The sequence below is a fragment of the Protomyctophum bolini genome (assembly GCF_963924005.1).
Source record: "Protomyctophum bolini genome assembly, chromosome: 11".
Taxonomy (NCBI): domain Eukaryota; kingdom Metazoa; phylum Chordata; class Actinopteri; order Myctophiformes; family Myctophidae; genus Protomyctophum; species Protomyctophum bolini.
In genome coordinates, this window is record NC_137872.1 from 45,830,543 (window position 1) to 45,850,518 (window position 19,976).

The following is a 19,976-nucleotide window of genomic DNA, read 5'->3' on the forward strand; positions in this document are numbered from 1 at the left end:
ACCGTATGGCCCTATAAACTGTGTTGGGATGAAAGCTAGCCACTTTGAGCAATGTGGGAAGTGCTGGGGCAGTTTGGGACAACAGGGCCAAAATGTCACTTTCACAGTCCCAAAGTGCCATTTTCACAGTAAAAAGGCCTGGTTCACTTTTGCTTAGCTTAGTCTGTAACTTGAAAACTATGTACCGTATGGCCCTATAAACTGTGTTTGGATGAAAGCTAGCCACTTTGAGCAATGTGGGAAGTGCTGGGGCAGTTTGGGACAACAGGGCCAAAACCCTAACCCTAACCCTAACCCTTTCACAGTCCCAAAGTGCCATTTTCACAGTAAAAAAAAAAAGATTCATTTTGCTTAGCTTAGTCTGTAACTTGAAAACTATGTACCGTATGGCCCTATAAACTGTGTTGGGATGAAAGCTAGCCACTTTGAGCAATGTGGGAAGTGCTGGGGCAGTTTGGGACAACAGGGCCAAAACCCTAACCCTAACCCCAACCCTTTCACAGTCCCAAAGTGCCATTTTCACAGTAAAAAAAAAAAGATTCATTTTGCTTAGCTTAGTCTGTAACTTGAAAACTATGTACCGTATGGCCCTATAAACTGTGTTGGGATGAAAGCTAGCCACTTTGAGCAATGTGGGAAGTGCTGGGGCAGTTTGGGACAACAGGGCCAAAATGTCACTTTCACAGTCCCAAAGTGCCATTTTCACAGTAAAAAGGCCTGGTTCACTTTTGCTTAGCTTAGTCTGTAACTTGAAAACTATGTACCGTATGGCCCTATAAACTGTGTTGGGATGAAAGCTAGCCACTTTGAGCAATGTGGGAAGTGCTGGGGCAGTTTGGGACAACAGGGCCAAAATGTCACTTTCACAGTCCCAAAGTGCCATTTTCACAGTAAAAAGGCCTGGTTCACTTTTGCTTAGCTTAGTCTGTAACTTGAAAACTATGTACCGTATGGCCCTATAAACTGTGTTGGGATGAAAGCTAGCCACTTTGAGCAATGTGGGAAGTGCTGGGGCAGTTTGGGACAACAGGGCCAAAATGTCACTTTCACAGTCCCAAAGTGCCGTTTTCACAGTAAAAAGGCCTGGTTCACTTTTGCTTAGCTTAGTCTGTAACTTGAAAACTATGTACCGTATGGCCCTATAAACTGTGTTGGGATGAAAGCTAGCCACTTTGAGCAATGTGGGAAGTGCTGGGGCAGTTTGGGACAACAGGGCCAAAATGTCACTTTCACAGTCCCAAAGTGCCGTTTTCACAGTAAAAAGGCCTGGTTCACTTTTGCTTAGCTTAGTCTGTAACTTGAAAACTATGTACCGTATGGCCCTATAAACTGTGTTGGGATGAAAGCTAGCCACTTTGAGCAATGTGGGAAGTGCTGGGGCAGTTTGGGACAACAGGGCCAAAATGTCACTTTCACAGTCCCAAAGTGCCGTTTTCACAGTAAAAAGGCCTGGTTCACTTTTGCTTAGCTTAGTCTGTAACTTGAAAACTATGTACCGTATGGCCCTATAAACTGTGTTGGGATGAAAGCTAGCCACTTTGAGCAATGTGGGAAGTGCTGGGGCAGTTTGGGACAACAGGGCCAAAATGTCACTTTCACAGTCCCAAAGTGCCATTTTCACAGTAAAAAGGCCTGGTTCACTTTTGCTTAGCTTAGTCTGTAACTTGAAAACTATGTACCGTATGGCCCTATAAACTGTGTTGGGATGAAAGCTAGCCACTTTGAGCAATGTGGGAAGTGCTGGGGCAGTTTGGGACAACAGGGCCAAAATGTCACTTTCACAGTCCCAAAGTGCCATTTTCACAGTAAAAAGGCCTGGTTCACTTTTGCTTAGCTTAGTCTGTAACTTGAAAACTATGTACCGTATGGCCCTATAAACTGTGTTGGGATGAAAGCTAGCCACTTTGAGCAATGTGGGAAGTGCTGGGGCAGTTTGGGACAACAGGGCCAAAACCCTAACCCTAACCCTTTCACAGTCCCAAAGTGCCATTTTCACAGTAAAAAAAAAAGATTAATTTTGCTTAGCTTAGTCTGTAACTTGAAAACTATGTACCGTATGGCCCTATAAACTGTGTTGGGATGAAAGCTAGCCACTTTGAGCAATGTGGGAAGTGCTGGGGCAGTTTGGGACAACAGGGCCAAAACCCTAACCCTAACCCTAACCCTTTCACAGTCCCAAAGTGCCATTTTCACAGTAAAAAAAAAAAAAAAGATTCATTTAGCTTAGCTTAGTCTGTAACTTGAAAACTATGTACCGTATGGCCCTATAAACTGTGTTGGGATGAAAGCTAGCCACTTTGAGCAATGTGGGAAGTGCTGGGGCAGTTTGGGACAACAGGGCCAAAATGTCACTTTCACAGTCCCAAAGTGCCATTTTCACAGTAAAAAGGCCTGGTTCACTTTTGCTTAGCTTAGTCTGTAACTTGAAAACTATGTACCGTATGGCCCTATAAACTGTGTTGGGATGAAAGCTAGCCACTTTGAGCAATGTGGGAAGTGCTGGGGCAGTTTGGGACAACAGGGCCAAAATGTCACTTTCACAGTCCCAAAGTGCCGTTTTCACAGTAAAAAGGCCTGGTTCACTTTTGCTTAGCTTAGTCTGTAACTTGAAAACTATGTACCGTATGGCCCTATAAACTGTGTTGGGATGAAAGCTAGCCACTTTGAGCAATGTGGGAAGTGCTGGGGCAGTTTGGGACAACAGGGCCAAAACCCTAACCCTAACCCTAACCCTTTCACAGTCCCAAAGTGCCATTTTCACAGTAAAAAAAAAAAGATTCATTTTGCTTAGCTTAGTCTGTAACTTGAAAACTATGTACCGTATGGCCCTATAAACTGTGTTGGGATGAAAGCTAGCCACTTTGAGCAATGTGGGAAGTGCTGGGGCAGTTTGGGACAACAGGGCCAAAATGTCACTTTCACAGTCCCAAAGTGCCATTTTCACAGTAAAAAGGCCTGGTTCACTTTTGCTTAGCTTAGTCTGTAACTTGAAAACTATGTACCGTATGGCCCTATAAACTGTGTTGGGATGAAAGCTAGCCACTTTGAGCAATGTGGGAAGTGCTGGGGCAGTTTGGGACAACAGGGCCAAAACCCTAACCCTAACCCTAACCCTTTCACAGTCCCAAAGTGCCATTTTCACAGTAAAAAAAAAAAGATTCATTTTGCTTAGCTTAGTCTGTAACTTGAAAACTATGTACCGTATGGCCCTATAAACTGTGTTGGGATGAAAGCTAGCCACTTTGAGCAATGTGGGAAGTGCTGGGGCAGTTTGGGACAACAGGGCCAAAACCCTAACCCTAACCCCAACCCTTTCACAGTCCCAAAGTGCCATTTTCACAGTAAAAAAAAAAAGATTCATTTTGCTTAGCTTAGTCTGTAACTTGAAAACTATGTACCGTATGGCCCTATAAACTGTGTTGGGATGAAAGCTAGCCACTTTGAGCAATGTGGGAAGTGCTGGGGCAGTTTGGGACAACAGGGCCAAAATGTCACTTTCACAGTCCCAAAGTGCCATTTTCACAGTAAAAAGGCCTGGTTCACTTTTGCTTAGCTTAGTCTGTAACTTGAAAACTATGTACCGTATGGCCCTATAAACTGTGTTGGGATGAAAGCTAGCCACTTTGAGCAATGTGGGAAGTGCTGGGGCAGTTTGGGACAACAGGGCCAAAATGTCACTTTCACAGTCCCAAAGTGCCATTTTCACAGTAAAAAGGCCTGGTTCACTTTTGCTTAGCTTAGTCTGTAACTTGAAAACTATGTACCGTATGGCCCTATAAACTGTGTTGGGATGAAAGCTAGCCACTTTGAGCAATGTGGGAAGTGCTGGGGCAGTTTGGGACAACAGGGCCAAAATGTCACTTTCACAGTCCCAAAGTGCCGTTTTCACAGTAAAAAGGCCTGGTTCACTTTTGCTTAGCTTAGTCTGTAACTTGAAAACTATGTACCGTATGGCCCTATAAACTGTGTTGGGATGAAAGCTAGCCACTTTGAGCAATGTGGGAAGTGCTGGGGCAGTTTGGGACAACAGGGCCAAAATGTCACTTTCACAGTCCCAAAGTGCCGTTTTCACAGTAAAAAGGCCTGGTTCACTTTTGCTTAGCTTAGTCTGTAACTTGAAAACTATGTACCGTATGGCCCTATAAACTGTGTTGGGATGAAAGCTAGCCACTTTGAGCAATGTGGGAAGTGCTGGGGCAGTTTGGGACAACAGGGCCAAAATGTCACTTTCACAGTCCCAAAGTGCCATTTTCACAGTAAAAAGGCCTGGTTCACTTTTGCTTAGCTTAGTCTGTAACTTGAAAACTATGTACCGTATGGCCCTATAAACTGTGTTGGGATGAAAGCTAGCCACTTTGAGCAATGTGGGAAGTGCTGGGGCAGTTTGGGACAACAGGGCCAAAATGTCACTTTCACAGTCCCAAAGTGCCATTTTCACAGTAAAAAGGCCTGGTTCACTTTTGCTTAGCTTAGTCTGTAACTTGAAAACTATGTACCGTATGGCCCTATAAACTGTGTTGGGATGAAAGCTAGCCACTTTGAGCAATGTGGGAAGTGCTGGGGCAGTTTGGGACAACAGGGCCAAAACCCTAACCCTAACCCTTTCACAGTCCCAAAGTGCCATTTTCACAGTAAAAAAAAAGATTAATTTTGCTTAGCTTAGTCTGTAACTTGAAAACTATGTACCGTATGGCCCTATAAACTGTGTTGGGATGAAAGCTAGCCACTTTGAGCAATGTGGGAAGTGCTAGGGCAGTTTGGGACAACAGGGCCAAAACCCTAACCCTAACCCTAACCCTTTCACAGTCCCAAAGTGCCATTTTCACAGTAAAAAAAAAAAAAAGATTAATTTTGCTTAGCTTAGTCTGTAACTTGAAAACTATGTACCGTATGGCCCTATAAACTGTGTTGGGATGAAAGCTAGCCACTTTGAGCAATGTGGGAAGTGCTGGGGCAGTTTGGGACAACAGGGCCAAAATGTCACTTTCACAGTCCCAAAGTGCCATTTTCACAGTAAAAAGGCCTGGTTCACTTTTGCTTAGCTTAGTCTGTAACTTGAAAACTATGTACCGTATGGCCCTATAAACTGTGTTGGGATGAAAGCTAGCCACTTTGAGCAATGTGGGAAGTGCTGGGGTAGTTTGGGACAACAGGGCCAAAATGTCACTTTCACAGTCCCAAAGTGCCATTTTCACAGTAAAAAGGCCTGGTTCACTTTTGCTTAGCTTAGTCTGTAACTTGAAAACTATGTACCGTATGGCCCTATAAACTGTGTTGGGATGAAAGCTAGCCACTTTGAGCAATGTGGGAAGTGCTGGGGCAGTTTGGGACAACAGGGCCAAAATGTCACTTTCACAGTCCCAAAGTGCCGTTTTCACAGTAAAAAGGCCTGGTTCACTTTTGCTTAGCTTAGTCTGTAACTTGAAAACTATGTACCGTATGGCCCTATAAACTGTGTTGGGATGAAAGCTAGCCACTTTGAGCAATGTGGGAAGTGCTGGGGCAGTTTGGGACAACAGGGCCAAAACCCTAACCCTAACCCTAACCCTTTCACAGTCCCAAAGTGCCATTTTCACAGTAAAAAAAAAAAGATTCATTTTGCTTAGCTTAGTCTGTAACTTGAAAACTATGTACCGTATGGCCCTATAAACTGTGTTGGGATGAAAGCTAGCCACTTTGAGCAATGTGGGAAGTGCTGGGGCAGTTTGGGACAACAGGGCCAAAATGTCACTTTCACAGTCCCAAAGTGCCATTTTCACAGTAAAAAGGCCTGGTTCACTTTTGCTTAGCTTAGTCTGTAACTTGAAAACTATGTACCGTATGGCCCTATAAACTGTGTTGGGATGAAAGCTAGCCACTTTGAGCAATGTGGGAAGTGCTGGGGCAGTTTGGGACAACAGGGCCAAAATGTCACTTTCACAGTCCCAAAGTGCCGTTTTCACAGTAAAAAGGCCTGGTTCACTTTTGCTTAGCTTAGTCTGTAACTTGAAAACTATGTACCGTATGGCCCTATAAACTGTGTTGGGATGAAAGCTAGCCACTTTGAGCAATGTGGGAAGTGCTGGGGCAGTTTGGGACAACAGGGCCAAAATGTCACTTTCACAGTCCCAAAGTGCCGTTTTCACAGTAAAAAGGCCTGGTTCACTTTTGCTTAGCTTAGTCTGTAACTTGAAAACTATGTACCGTATGGCCCTATAAACTGTGTTGGGATGAAAGCTAGCCACTTTGAGCAATGTGGGAAGTGCTGGGGCAGTTTGGGACAACAGGGCCAAAATGTCACTTTCACAGTCCCAAAGTGCCATTTTCACAGTAAAAAGGCCTGGTTCACTTTTGCTTAGCTTAGTCTGTAACTTGAAAACTATGTACCGTATGGCCCTATAAACTGTGTTGGGATGAAAGCTAGCCACTTTGAGCAATGTGGGAAGTGCTGGGGCAGTTTGGGACAACAGGGCCAAAATGTCACTTTCACAGTCCCAAAGTGCCATTTTCACAGTAAAAAGGCCTGGTTCACTTTTGCTTAGCTTAGTCTGTAACTTGAAAACTATGTACCGTATGGCCCTATAAACTGTGTTGGGATGAAAGCTAGCCACTTTGAGCAATGTGGGAAGTGCTGGGGCAGTTTGGGACAACAGGGCCAAAACCCTAACCCTAACCCTTTCACAGTCCCAAAGTGCCATTTTCACAGTAAAAAAAAAAGATTAATTTTGCTTAGCTTAGTCTGTAACTTGAAAACTATGTACCGTATGGCCCTATAAACTGTGTTGGGATGAAAGCTAGCCACTTTGAGCAATGTGGGAAGTGCTAGGGCAGTTTGGGACAACAGGGCCAAAAGCCTAACCCTAACCCTAACCCTTTCACAGTCCCAAAGTGCCATTTTCACAGTAAAAAAAAAAAAAAGATTCATTTAGCTTAGCTTAGTCTGTAACTTGAAAACTATGTACCGTATGGCCCTATAAACTGTGTTGGGATGAAAGCTAGCCACTTTGAGCAATGTGGGAAGTGCTGGGGCAGTTTGGGACAACAGGGCCAAAATGTCACTTTCACAGTCCCAAAGTGCCATTTTCACAGTAAAAAGGCCTGGTTCACTTTTGCTTAGCTTAGTCTGTAACTTGAAAACTATGTACCGTATGGCCCTATAAACTGTGTTGGGATGAAAGCTAGCCACTTTGAGCAATGTGGGAAGTGCTGGGGCAGTTTGGGACAACAGGGCCAAAATGTCACTTTCACAGTCCCAAAGTGCCATTTTCACAGTAAAAAGGCCTGGTTCACTTTTGCTTAGCATAGTCTGTAACTTGAAAACTATGTACCGTATGGCCCTATAAACTGTGTTGGGATGAAAGCTAGCCACTTTGAGCAATGTGGGAAGTGCTGGGGCAGTTTGGGACAACAGGGCCAAAATGTCACTTTCACAGTCCCAAAGTGCCGTTTTCACAGTAAAAAGGCCTGGTTCACTTTTGCTTAGCTTAGTCTGTAACTTGAAAACTATGTACCGTATGGCCCTATAAACTGTGTTGGGATGAAAGCTAGCCACTTTGAGCAATGTGGGAAGTGCTGGGGCAGTTTGGGACAACAGGGCCAAAACCCTAACCCTAACCCCAACCCTTTCACAGTCCCAAAGTGCCATTTTCACAGTAAAAAAAAAAAGATTAATTTTGCTTAGCTTAGTCTGTAACTTGAAAACTATGTACCGTATGGCCCTATAAACTGTGTTGGGATGAAAGCTAGCCACTTTGAGCAATGTGGGAAGTGCTGGGGCAGTTTGGGACAACAGGGCCAAAATGTCACTTTCACAGTCCCAAAGTGCCATTTTCACAGTAAAAAGGCCTGGTTCACTTTTGCTTAGCTTAGTCTGTAACTTGAAAACTATGTACCGTATGGCCCTATAAACTGTGTTGGGATGAAAGCTAGCCACTTTGAGCAATGTGGGAAGTGCTGGGGCAGTTTGGGACAACAGGGCCAAAACCCTAACCCTAACCCTAACCCTTTCACAGTCCCAAAGTGCCATTTTCACAGTAAAAAAAAAAAGATTCATTTTGCTTAGCTTAGTCTGTAACTTGAAAACTATGTACCGTATGGCCCTATAAACTGTGTTGGGATGAAAGCTAGCCACTTTGAGCAATGTGGGAAGTGCTGGGGCAGTTTGGGACAACAGGGCCAAAACCCTAACCCTAACCCCAACCCTTTCACAGTCCCAAAGTGCCATTTTCACAGTAAAAAAAAAAAGATTCATTTTGCTTAGCTTAGTCTGTAACTTGAAAACTATGTACCGTATGGCCCTATAAACTGTGTTGGGATGAAAGCTAGCCACTTTGAGCAATGTGGGAAGTGCTGGGGCAGTTTGGGACAACAGGGCCAAAATGTCACTTTCACAGTCCCAAAGTGCCATTTTCACAGTAAAAAGGCCTGGTTCACTTTTGCTTAGCTTAGTCTGTAACTTGAAAACTATGTACCGTATGGCCCTATAAACTGTGTTGGGATGAAAGCTAGCCACTTTGAGCAATGTGGGAAGTGCTGGGGCAGTTTGGGACAATAGGGCCAAAATGTCACTTTCACAGTCCCAAAGTGCCATTTTCACAGTAAAAAGGCCTGGTTCACTTTTGCTTAGCTTAGTCTGTAACTTGAAAACTATGTACCGTATGGCCCTATAAACTGTGTTGGGATGAAAGCTAGCCACTTTGAGCAATGTGGGAAGTGCTGGGGCAGTTTGGGACAACAGGGCCAAAATGTCACTTTCACAGTCCCAAAGTGCCGTTTTCACAGTAAAAAGGCCTGGTTCACTTTTGCTTAGCTTAGTCTGTAACTTGAAAACTATGTACCGTATGGCCCTATAAACTGTGTTGGGATGAAAGCTAGCCACTTTGAGCAATGTGGGAAGTGCTGGGGCAGTTTGGGACAACAGGGCCAAAATGTCACTTTCACAGTCCCAAAGTGCCGTTTTCACAGTAAAAAGGCCTGGTTCACTTTTGCTTAGCTTAGTCTGTAACTTGAAAACTATGTACCGTATGGCCCTATAAACTGTGTTGGGATGAAAGCTAGCCACTTTGAGCAATGTGGGAAGTGCTGGGGCAGTTTGGGACAACAGGGCCAAAACCCTAACCCTAACCCTTTCACAGTCCCAAAGTGCCATTTTCACAGTAAAAAAAAAAGATTAATTTTGCTTAGCTTAGTCTGTAACTTGAAAACTATGTACCGTATGGCCCTATAAACTGTGTTGGGATGAAAGCTAGCCACTTTGAGCAATGTGGGAAGTGCTAGGGCAGTTTGGGACAACAGGGCCAAAACCCTAACCCTAACCCTAACCCTTTCACAGTCCCAAAGTGCCATTTTCACAGTAAAAAAAAAAAAAAGATTAATTTTGCTTAGCTTAGTCTGTAACTTGAAAACTATGTACCGTATGGCCCTATAAACTGTGTTGGGATGAAAGCTAGCCACTTTGAGCAATGTGGGAAGTGCTGGGGCAGTTTGGGACAACAGGGCCAAAATGTCACTTTCACAGTCCCAAAGTGCCATTTTCACAGTAAAAAGGCCTGGTTCACTTTTGCTTAGCTTAGTCTGTAACTTGAAAACTATGTACCGTATGGCCCTATAAACTGTGTTGGGATGAAAGCTAGCCACTTTGAGCAATGTGGGAAGTGCTGGGGTAGTTTGGGACAACAGGGCCAAAATGTCACTTTCACAGTCCCAAAGTGCCATTTTCACAGTAAAAAGGCCTGGTTCACTTTTGCTTAGCTTAGTCTGTAACTTGAAAACTATGTACCGTATGGCCCTATAAACTGTGTTGGGATGAAAGCTAGCCACTTTGAGCAATGTGGGAAGTGCTGGGGCAGTTTGGGACAACAGGGCCAAAATGTCACTTTCACAGTCCCAAAGTGCCGTTTTCACAGTAAAAAGGCCTGGTTCACTTTTGCTTAGCTTAGTCTGTAACTTGAAAACTATGTACCGTATGGCCCTATAAACTGTGTTGGGATGAAAGCTAGCCACTTTGAGCAATGTGGGAAGTGCTGGGGCAGTTTGGGACAACAGGGCCAAAATGTCACTTTCACAGTCCCAAAGTGCCGTTTTCACAGTAAAAAGGCCTGGTTCACTTTTGCTTAGCTTAGTCTGTAACTTGAAAACTATGTACCGTATGGCCCTATAAACTGTGTTGGGATGAAAGCTAGCCACTTTGAGCAATGTGGGAAGTGCTGGGGCAGTTTGGGACAACAGGGCCAAAACCCTAACCCTAACCCTAACCCTTTCACAGTCCCAAAGTGCCATTTTCACAGTAAAAAAAAAAAGATTCATTTTGCTTAGCTTAGTCTGTAACTTGAAAACTATGTACCGTATGGCCCTATAAACTGTGTTGGGATGAAAGCTAGCCACTTTGAGCAATGTGGGAAGTGCTGGGGCAGTTTGGGACAACAGGGCCAAAATGTCACTTTCACAGTCCCAAAGTGCCATTTTCACAGTAAAAAGGCCTGGTTCACTTTTGCTTAGCTTAGTCTGTAACTTGAAAACTATGTACCGTATGGCCCTATAAACTGTGTTGGGATGAAAGCTAGCCACTTTGAGCAATGTGGGAAGTGCTGGGGCAGTTTGGGACAACAGGGCCAAAACCCTAACCCTAACCCTTTCACAGTCCCAAAGTGCCATTTTCACAGTAAAAAAAAAAAGATTCATTTTGCTTAGCTTAGTCTGTAACTTGAAAACTATGTACCGTATGGCCCTATAAACTGTGTTGGGATGAAAGCTAGCCACTTTGAGCAATGTGGGAAGTGCTGGGGCAGTTTGGGACAACAGGGCCAAAACCCTAACCCTAACCCCAACCCTTTCACAGTCCCAAAGTGCCATTTTCACAGTAAAAAAAAAAAGATTAATTTTGCTTAGCTTAGTCTGTAACTTGAAAACTATGTACCGTATGGCCCTATAAACTGTGTTGGGATGAAAGCTAGCCACTTTGAGCAATGTGGGAAGTGCTGGGGCAGTTTGGGACAACAGGGCCAAAATGTCACTTTCACAGTCCCAAAGTGCCATTTTCACAGTAAAAAGGCCTGGTTCACTTTTGCTTAGCTTAGTCTGTAACTTGAAAACTATGTACCGTATGGCCCTATAAACTGTGTTGGGATGAAAGCTAGCCACTTTGAGCAATGTGGGAAGTGCTGGGGCAGTTTGGGACAACAGGGCCAAAACCCTAACCCTAACCCTAACCCTTTCACAGTCCCAAAGTGCCATTTTCACAGTAAAAAAAAAAAGATTCATTTTGCTTAGCTTAGTCTGTAACTTGAAAACTATGTACCGTATGGCCCTATAAACTGTGTTGGGATGAAAGCTAGCCACTTTGAGCAATGTGGGAAGTGCTGGGGCAGTTTGGGACAACAGGGCCAAAACCCTAACCCTAACCCCAACCCTTTCACAGTCCCAAAGTGCCATTTTCACAGTAAAAGAAAAAAGATTCATTTTGCTTAGCTTAGTCTGTAACTTGAAAACTATGTACCGTATGGCCCTATAAACTGTGTTGGGATGAAAGCTAGCCACTTTGAGCAATGTGGGAAGTGCTGGGGCAGTTTGGGACAACAGGGCCAAAATGTCACTTTCACAGTCCCAAAGTGCCATTTTCACAGTAAAAAGGCCTGGTTCACTTTTGCTTAGCTTAGTCTGTAACTTGAAAACTATGTACCGTATGGCCCTATAAACTGTGTTGGGATGAAAGCTAGCCACTTTGAGCAATGTGGGAAGTGCTGGGGCAGTTTGGGACAACAGGGCCAAAACCCTAACCCTAACCCTAACCCTTTCACAGTCCCAAAGTGCCATTTTCACAGTAAAAAAAAAAAGATTCATTTTGCTTAGCTTAGTCTGTAACTTGAAAACTATGTACCGTATGGCCCTATAAACTGTGTTGGGATGAAAGCTAGCCACTTTGAGCAATGTGGGAAGTGCTGGGGCAGTTTGGGACAACAGGGCCAAAACCCTAACCCTAACCCTAACCCTTTCACAGTCCCAAAGTGCCATTTTCACAGTAAAAAAAAAAAGATTCATTTTGCTTAGCTTAGTCTGTAACTTGAAAACTATGTACCGTATGGCCCTATAAACTGTGTTGGGATGAAAACTAGCCACTTTGAGCAATGTGGGAAGTGCTGGGGCAGTTTGGGACAACAGGGCCAAAATGTCACTTTCACAGTCCCAAAGTGCCATTTTCACAGTAAAAAGGCCTGGTTCACTTTTGCTTAGCTTAGTCTGTAACTTGAAAACTATGTACCGTATGGCCCTATAAACTGTGTTGGGATGAAAGCTAGCCACTTTGAGCAATGTGGGAAGTGCTGGGGCAGTTTGGGACAACAGGGCCAAAACCCTAACCCTAACCCTAACCCTTTCACAGTCCCAAAGTGCCATTTTCACAGTAAAAAAAAAAAGATTCATTTTGCTTAGCTTAGTCTGTAACTTGAAAACTATGTACCGTATGGCCCTATAAACTGTGTTGGGATGAAAGCTAGCCACTTTGAGCAATGTGGGAAGTGCTGGGGCAGTTTGGGACAACAGGGCCAAAACCCTAACCCTAACCCCAACCCTTTCACAGTCCCAAAGTGCCATTTTCACAGTAAAAAAAAAAAGATTCATTTTGCTTAGCTTAGTCTGTAACTTGAAAACTATGTACCGTATGGCCCTATAAACTGTGTTGGGATGAAAGCTAGCCACTTTGAGCAATGTGGGAAGTGCTGGGGCAGTTTGGGACAACAGGGCCAAAATGTCACTTTCACAGTCCCAAAGTGCCATTTTCACAGTAAAAAGGCCTGGTTCACTTTTGCTTAGCTTAGTCTGTAACTTGAAAACTATGTACCGTATGGCCCTATAAACTGTGTTGGGATGAAAGCTAGCCACTTTGAGCAATGTGGGAAGTGCTGGGGCAGTTTGGGACAACAGGGCCAAAACCCTAACCCTAACCCTAACCCTTTCACAGTCCCAAAGTGCCATTTTCACAGTAAAAAAAAAAAGATTCATTTTGCTTAGCTTAGTCTGTAACTTGAAAACTATGTACCGTATGGCCCTATAAACTGTGTTGGGATGAAAGCTAGCCACTTTGAGCAATGTGGGAAGTGCTGGGGCAGTTTGGGACAACAGGGCCAAAACCCTAACCCTAACCCCAACCCTTTCACAGTCCCAAAGTGCCATTTTCACAGTAAAAAAAAAAAGATTAATTTTGCTTAGCTTAGTCTGTAACTTGAAAACTATGTACCGTATGGCCCTATAAACTGTGTTGGGATGAAAGCTAGCCACTTTGAGCAATGTGGGAAGTGCTGGGGCAGTTTGGGACAACAGGGCCAAAATGTCACTTTCACAGTCCCAAAGTGCCATTTTCACAGTAAAAAGGCCTGGTTCACTTTTGCTTAGCTTAGTCTGTAACTTGAAAACTATGTACCGTATGGCCCTATAAACTGTGTTGGGATGAAAGCTAGCCACTTTGAGCAATGTGGGAAGTGCTGGGGCAGTTTGGGACAACAGGGCCAAAACCCTAACCCTAACCCTAACCCTTTCACAGTCCCAAAGTGCCATTTTCACAGTAAAAAAAAAAAGATTCATTTTGCTTAGCTTAGTCTGTAACTTGAAAACTATGTACCGTATGGCCCTATAAACTGTGTTGGGATGAAAGCTAGCCACTTTGAGCAATGTGGGAAGTGCTGGGGCAGTTTGGGACAACAGGGCCAAAATGTCACTTTCACAGTCCCAAAGTGCCATTTTCACAGTAAAAAGGCCTGGTTCACTTTTGCTTAGCTTAGTCTGTAACTTGAAAACTATGTACCGTATGGCCCTATAAACTGTGTTGGGATGAAAGCTAGCCACTTTGAGCAATGTGGGAAGTGCTGGGGCAGTTTGGGACAACAGGGCCAAAATGTCACTTTCACAGTCCCAAAGTGCCGTTTTCACAGTAAAAAGGCCTGGTTCACTTTTGCTTAGCTTAGTCTGTAACTTGAAAACTATGTACCGTATGGCCCTATAAACTGTGTTGGGATGAAAGCTAGCCACTTTGAGCAATGTGGGAAGTGCTGGGGCAGTTTGGGACAACAGGGCCAAAATGTCACTTTCACAGTCCCAAAGTGCCATTTTCACAGTAAAAAGGCCTGGTTCACTTTTGCTTAGCTTAGTCTGTAACTTGAAAACTATGTACCGTATGGCCCTATAAACTGTGTTGGGATGAAAGCTAGCCACTTTGAGCAATGTGGGAAGTGCTGGGGCAGTTTGGGACAACAGGGCCAAAATGTCACTTTCACAGTCCCAAAGTGCCGTTTTCACAGTAAAAAGGCCTGGTTCACTTTTGCTTAGCTTAGTCTGTAACTTGAAAACTATGTACCGTATGGCCCTATAAACTGTGTTGGGATGAAAGCTATCCACTTTGAGCAATGTGGGAAGTGCTGGGGCAGTTTGGGACAACAGGGCCAAAACCCTAACCCTAACCCTAACCCTTTCACAGTCCCAAAGTGCCATTTTCAGAGTAAAAAAAAAAAGATTCATTTTGCTTAGCTTAGTCTGTAACTTGAAAACTATGTACCGTATGGCCCTATAAACTGTGTTGGGATGAAAGCTAGCCACTTTGAGCAATGTGGGAAGTGCTGGGGCAGTTTGGGACAACAGGGCCAAAATGTCACTTTCACAGTCCCAAAGTGCCATTTTCACAGTAAAAAGGCCTGGTTCACTTTTGCTTAGCTTAGTCTGTAACTTGAAAACTATGTACCGTATGGCCCTATAAACTGTGTTGGGATGAAAGCTAGCCACTTTGAGCAATGTGGGAAGTGCTGGGGCAGTTTGGGACAACAGGGCCAAAACCCTAACCCTAACCCTAACCCTTTCACAGTCCCAAAGTGCCATTTTCACAGTAAAAAAAAAAAGATTCATTTTGCTTAGCTTAGTCTGTAACTTGAAAACTATGTACCGTATGGCCCTATAAACTGTGTTGGGATGAAAGCTAGCCACTTTGAGCAATGTGGGAAGTGCTGGGGCAGTTTGGGACAACAGGGCCAAACCCCTAACCCTAACCCCAACCCTTTCACAGTCCCAAAGTGCCATTTTCACAGTAAAAAAAAAAAGATTCATTTTGCTTAGCTTAGTCTGTAACTTGAAAACTATGTACCGTATGGCCCTATAAACTGTGTTGGGATGAAAGCTAGCCACTTTGAGCAATGTGGGAAGTGCTGGGGCAGTTTGGGACAACAGGGCCAAAATGTCACTTTCACAGTCCCAAAGTGCCATTTTCACAGTAAAAAGGCCTGGTTCACTTTTGCTTAGCTTAGTCTGTAACTTGAAAACTATGTACCGTATGGCCCTATAAACTGTGTTGGGATGAAAGCTAGCCACTTTGAGCAATGTGGGAAGTGCTGGGGCAGTTTGGGACAACAGGGCCAAAACCCTAACCCTAACCCTAACCCTTTCACAGTCCCAAAGTGCCATTTTCACAGTAAAAAAAAAAAGATTCATTTTGCTTAGCTTAGTCTGTAACTTGAAAACTATGTACCGTATGGCCCTATAAACTGTGTTGGGATGAAAGCTAGCCACTTTGAGCAATGTGGGAAGTGCTGGGGCAGTTTGGGACAACAGGGCCAAAACCCTAACCCTAACCCCAACCCTTTCACAGTCCCAAAGTGCCATTTTCACAGTAAAAAAAAAAAGATTCATTTTGCTTAGCTTAGTCTGTAACTTGAAACTATGTACCGTATGGCCCTATAAACTGTGTTGGGATGAAAGCTAGCCACTTTGAGCAATGTGGGAAGTGCTGGGGCAGTTTGGGACAACAGGGCCAAAATGTCACTTTCACAGTCCCAAAGTGCCATTTTCACAGTAAAAAGGCCTGGTTCACTTTTGCTTAGCTTAGTCTGTAACTTGAAAACTATGTACCATATGGCCCTATAAACTGTGTTGGGATGAAAGCTAGCCACTTTGAGCAATGTGGGAAGTGCTGGGGCAGTTTGGGACAACAGGGCCAAAACCCTAACCCTAACCCTAACCCTTTCACAGTCCCAAAGTGCCATTTTCACAGTAAAAAAAAAAAGATTAATTTTGCTTAGCTTAGTCTGTAACTTGAAAACTATGTACCGTATGGCCCTATAAACTGTGTTGGGATGAAAGCTAGCCACTTTGAGCAATGTGGGAAGTGCTGGGGCAGTTTGGGACAACAGGGCCAAAATGTCACTTTCACAGTCCCAAAGTGCCATTTTCACAGTAAAAAGGCCTGGTTCACTTTTGCTTAGCTTAGTCTGTAACTTGAAAACTATGTACCGTATGGCCCTATAAACTGTGTTGGGATGAAAGCTAGCCACTTTGAGCAATGTGGGAAGTGCTGGGGCAGTTTGGGACAACAGGGCCAAAATGTCACTTTCACAGTCCCAAAGTGCCGTTTTCACAGTAAAAAGGCCTGGTTCACTTTTGCTTAGCTTAGTCTGTAACTTGAAAACTATGTACCGTATGGCCCTATAAACTGTGTTGGGATGAAAGCTAGCCACTTTGAGCAATGTGGGAAGTGCTGGGGCAGTTTGGGACAACAGGGCCAAAACCCTAACCCTAACCCTAACCCTTTCACAGTCCCAAAGTGCCATTTTCACAGTAAAAAAAAAAAGATTCATTTTGCTTAGCTTAGTCTGTAACTTGAAAACTATGTACCGTATGGCCCTATAAACTGTGTTGGGATGAAAGCTAGCCACTTTGAGCAATGTGGGAAGTGCTGGGGCAGTTTGGGACAACAGGGCCAAAATGTCACTTTCACAGTCCCAAAGTGCCATTTTCACAGTAAAAAGGCCTGGTTCACTTTTGCTTAGCTTAGTCTGTAACTTGAAAACTATGTACCGTATGGCCCTATAAACTGTGTTGGGATGAAAGCTAGCCACTTTGAGCAATGTGGGAAGTGCTGGGGCAGTTTGGGACAACAGGGCCAAAACCCTAACCCTAACCCTAACCCTTTCACAGTCCCAAAGTGCCATTTTCACAGTAAAAAAAAAAAGATTCATTTTGCTTAGCTTAGTCTGTAACTTGAAAACTATGTACCGTATGGCCCTATAAACTGTGTTGGGATGAAAGCTAGCCACTTTGAGCAATGTGGGAAGTGCTGGGGCAGTTTGGGACAACAGGGCCAAAACCCTAACCCTAACCCCAACCCTTTCACAGTCCCAAAGTGCCATTTTCACAGTAAAAAAAAAAAGATTCATTTTGCTTAGCTTAGTCTGTAACTTGAAAACTATGTACCGTATGGCCCTATAAACTGTGTTGGGATGAAAGCTAGCCACTTTGAGCAATGTGGGAAGTGCTGGGGCAGTTTGGGACAACAGGGCCAAAATGTCACTTTCACAGTCCCAAAGTGCCGTTTTCACAGTAAAAAGGCCTGGTTCACTTTTGCTTAGCTTAGTCTGTAACTTGAAAACTATGTACCGTATGGCCCTATAAACTGTGTTGGGATGAAAGCTAGCCACTTTGAGCAATGTGGGAAGTGCTGGGGCAGTTTGGGACAACAGGGCCAAAACCCTAACCCTAACCCTAACCCTTTCACAGTCCCAAAGTGCCATTTTCACAGTAAAAAAAAAAAGATTCATTTTGCTTAGCTTAGTCTGTAACTTGAAAACTATGTACCGTATGGCCCTATAAACTGTGTTGGGATGAAAGCTAGCCACTTTGAGCAATGTGGGAAGTGCTGGGGCAGTTTGGGACAACAGGGCCAAAATGTCACTTTCACAGTCCCAAAGTGCCGTTTTCACAGTAAAAAGGCCTGGTTCACTTTTGCTTAGCTTAGTCTGTAACTTGAAAACTATGTACCGTATGGCCCTATAAACTGTGTTGGGATGAAAGCTAGCCACTTTGAGCAATGTGGGAAGTGCTGGGGCAGTTTGGGACAACAGGGCCAAAACCCTAACCCTAACCCTAACCCTTTCACAGTCCCAAAGTGCCATTTTCACAGTAAAAAAAAAAAGATTCATTTTGCTTAGCTTAGTCTGTAACTTGAAAACTATGTACCGTATGGCCCTATAAACTGTGTTGGGATGAAAGCTAGCCACTTTGAGCAATGTGGGAAGTGCTGGGGCAGTTTGGGACAACAGGGCCAAAATGTCACTTTCACAGTCCCAAAGTGCCATTTTCACAGTAAAAAGGCCTGGTTCACTTTTGCTTAGCTTAGTCTGTAACTTGAAAACTATGTACCGTATGGCCCTATAAACTGTGTTGGGATGAAAGCTAGCCACTTTGAGCAATGTGGGAAGTGCTGGGGCAGTTTGGGACAACAGGGCCAAAACCCTAACCCTAACCCTAACCCTTTCACAGTCCCAAAGTGCCATTTTCACAGTAAAAAAAAAAAGATTCATTTTGCTTAGCTTAGTCTGTAACTTGAAAACTATGTACCGTATGGCCCTATAAACTGTGTTGGGATGAAAGCTAGCCACTTTGAGCAATGTGGGAAGTGCTGGGGCAGTTTGGGACAACAGGGCCAAAACCCTAACCCTAACCCTAACCCTTTCACAGTCCCAAAGTGCCATTTTCACAGTAAAAAAAAAAAGATTCATTTTGCTTAGCTTAGTCTGTAACTTGAAAACTATGTACCGTATGGCCCTATAAACTGTGTTGGGATGAAAGCTAGCCACTTTGAGCAATGTGGGAAGTGCTGGGGCAGTTTGGGACAACAGGGCCAAAACCCTAACCCTAACCCCAACCCTTTCACAGTCCCAAAGTGCCATTTTCACAGTAAAAAAAAAAAGATTCATTTTGCTTAGCTTAGTCTGTAACTTGAAAACTATGTACCGTATGGCCCTATAAACTGTGTTGGGATGAAAGCTAGCCACTTTGAGCAATGTGGGAAGTGCTGGGGCAGTTTGGGACAACAGGGCCAAAATGTCACTTTCACAGTCCCAAAGTGCCGTTTTCACAGTAAAAAGGCCTGGTTCACTTTTGCTTAGCTTAGTCTGTAACTTGAAAACTATGTACCGTATGGCCCTATAAACTGTGTTGGGATGAAAGCTAGCCACTTTGAGCAATGTGGGAAGTGCTGGGGCAGTTTGGGACAACAGGGCCAAAACCCTAACCCTAACCCTAACCCTTTCACAGTCCCAAAGTGCCATTTTCACAGTAAAAAAAAAAAGATTCATTTTGCTTAGCTTAGTCTGTAACTTGAAAACTATGTACCGTATGGCCCTATAAACTGTGTTGGGATGAAAGCTAGCCACTTTGAGCAATGTGGGAAGTGCTGGGGCAGTTTGGGACAACAGGGCCAAAATGTCACTTTCACAGTCCCAAAGTGCCATTTTCACAGTAAAAAGGCCTGGTTCACTTTTGCTTAGCTTAGTCTGTAACTTGAAAACTATGTACCGTATGGCCCTATAAACTGTGTTGGGATGAAAGCTAGCCACTTTGAGCAATGTGGGAAGTGCTGGGGCAGTTTGGGACAACAGGGCCAAAACCCTAACCCTAACCCTAACCCTTTCACAGTCCCAAAGTGCCATTTTCACAGTAAAAAAAAAAAGATTCATTTTGCTTAGCTTAGTCTGTAACTTGAAAACTATGTACCGTATGGCCCTATAAACTGTGTTGGGATGAAAGCTAGCCACTTTGAGCAATGTGGGAAGTGCTGGGGCAGTTTGGGACAACAGGGCCAAAACCCTAACCCTAACCCCAACCCTTTCACAGTCCCAAAGTGCCATTTTCACAGTAAAAAAAAAAAGATTCATTTTGCTTAGCTTAGTCTGTAACTTGAAAACTATGTACCGTATGGCCCTATAAACTGTGTTGGGATGAAAGCTAGCCACTTTGAGCAATGTGGGAAGTGCTGGGGCAGTTTGGGACAACAGGGCCAAAATGTCACTTTCACAGTCCCAAAGTGCCGTTTTCACAGTAAAAAGGCCTGGTTCACTTTTGCTTAGCTTAGTCTGTAACTTGAAAACTATGTACCGTATGGCCCTATAAACTGTGTTGGGATGAAAGCTAGCCACTTTGAGCAATGTGGGAAGTGCTGGGGCAGTTTGGGACAACAGGGCCAAAAC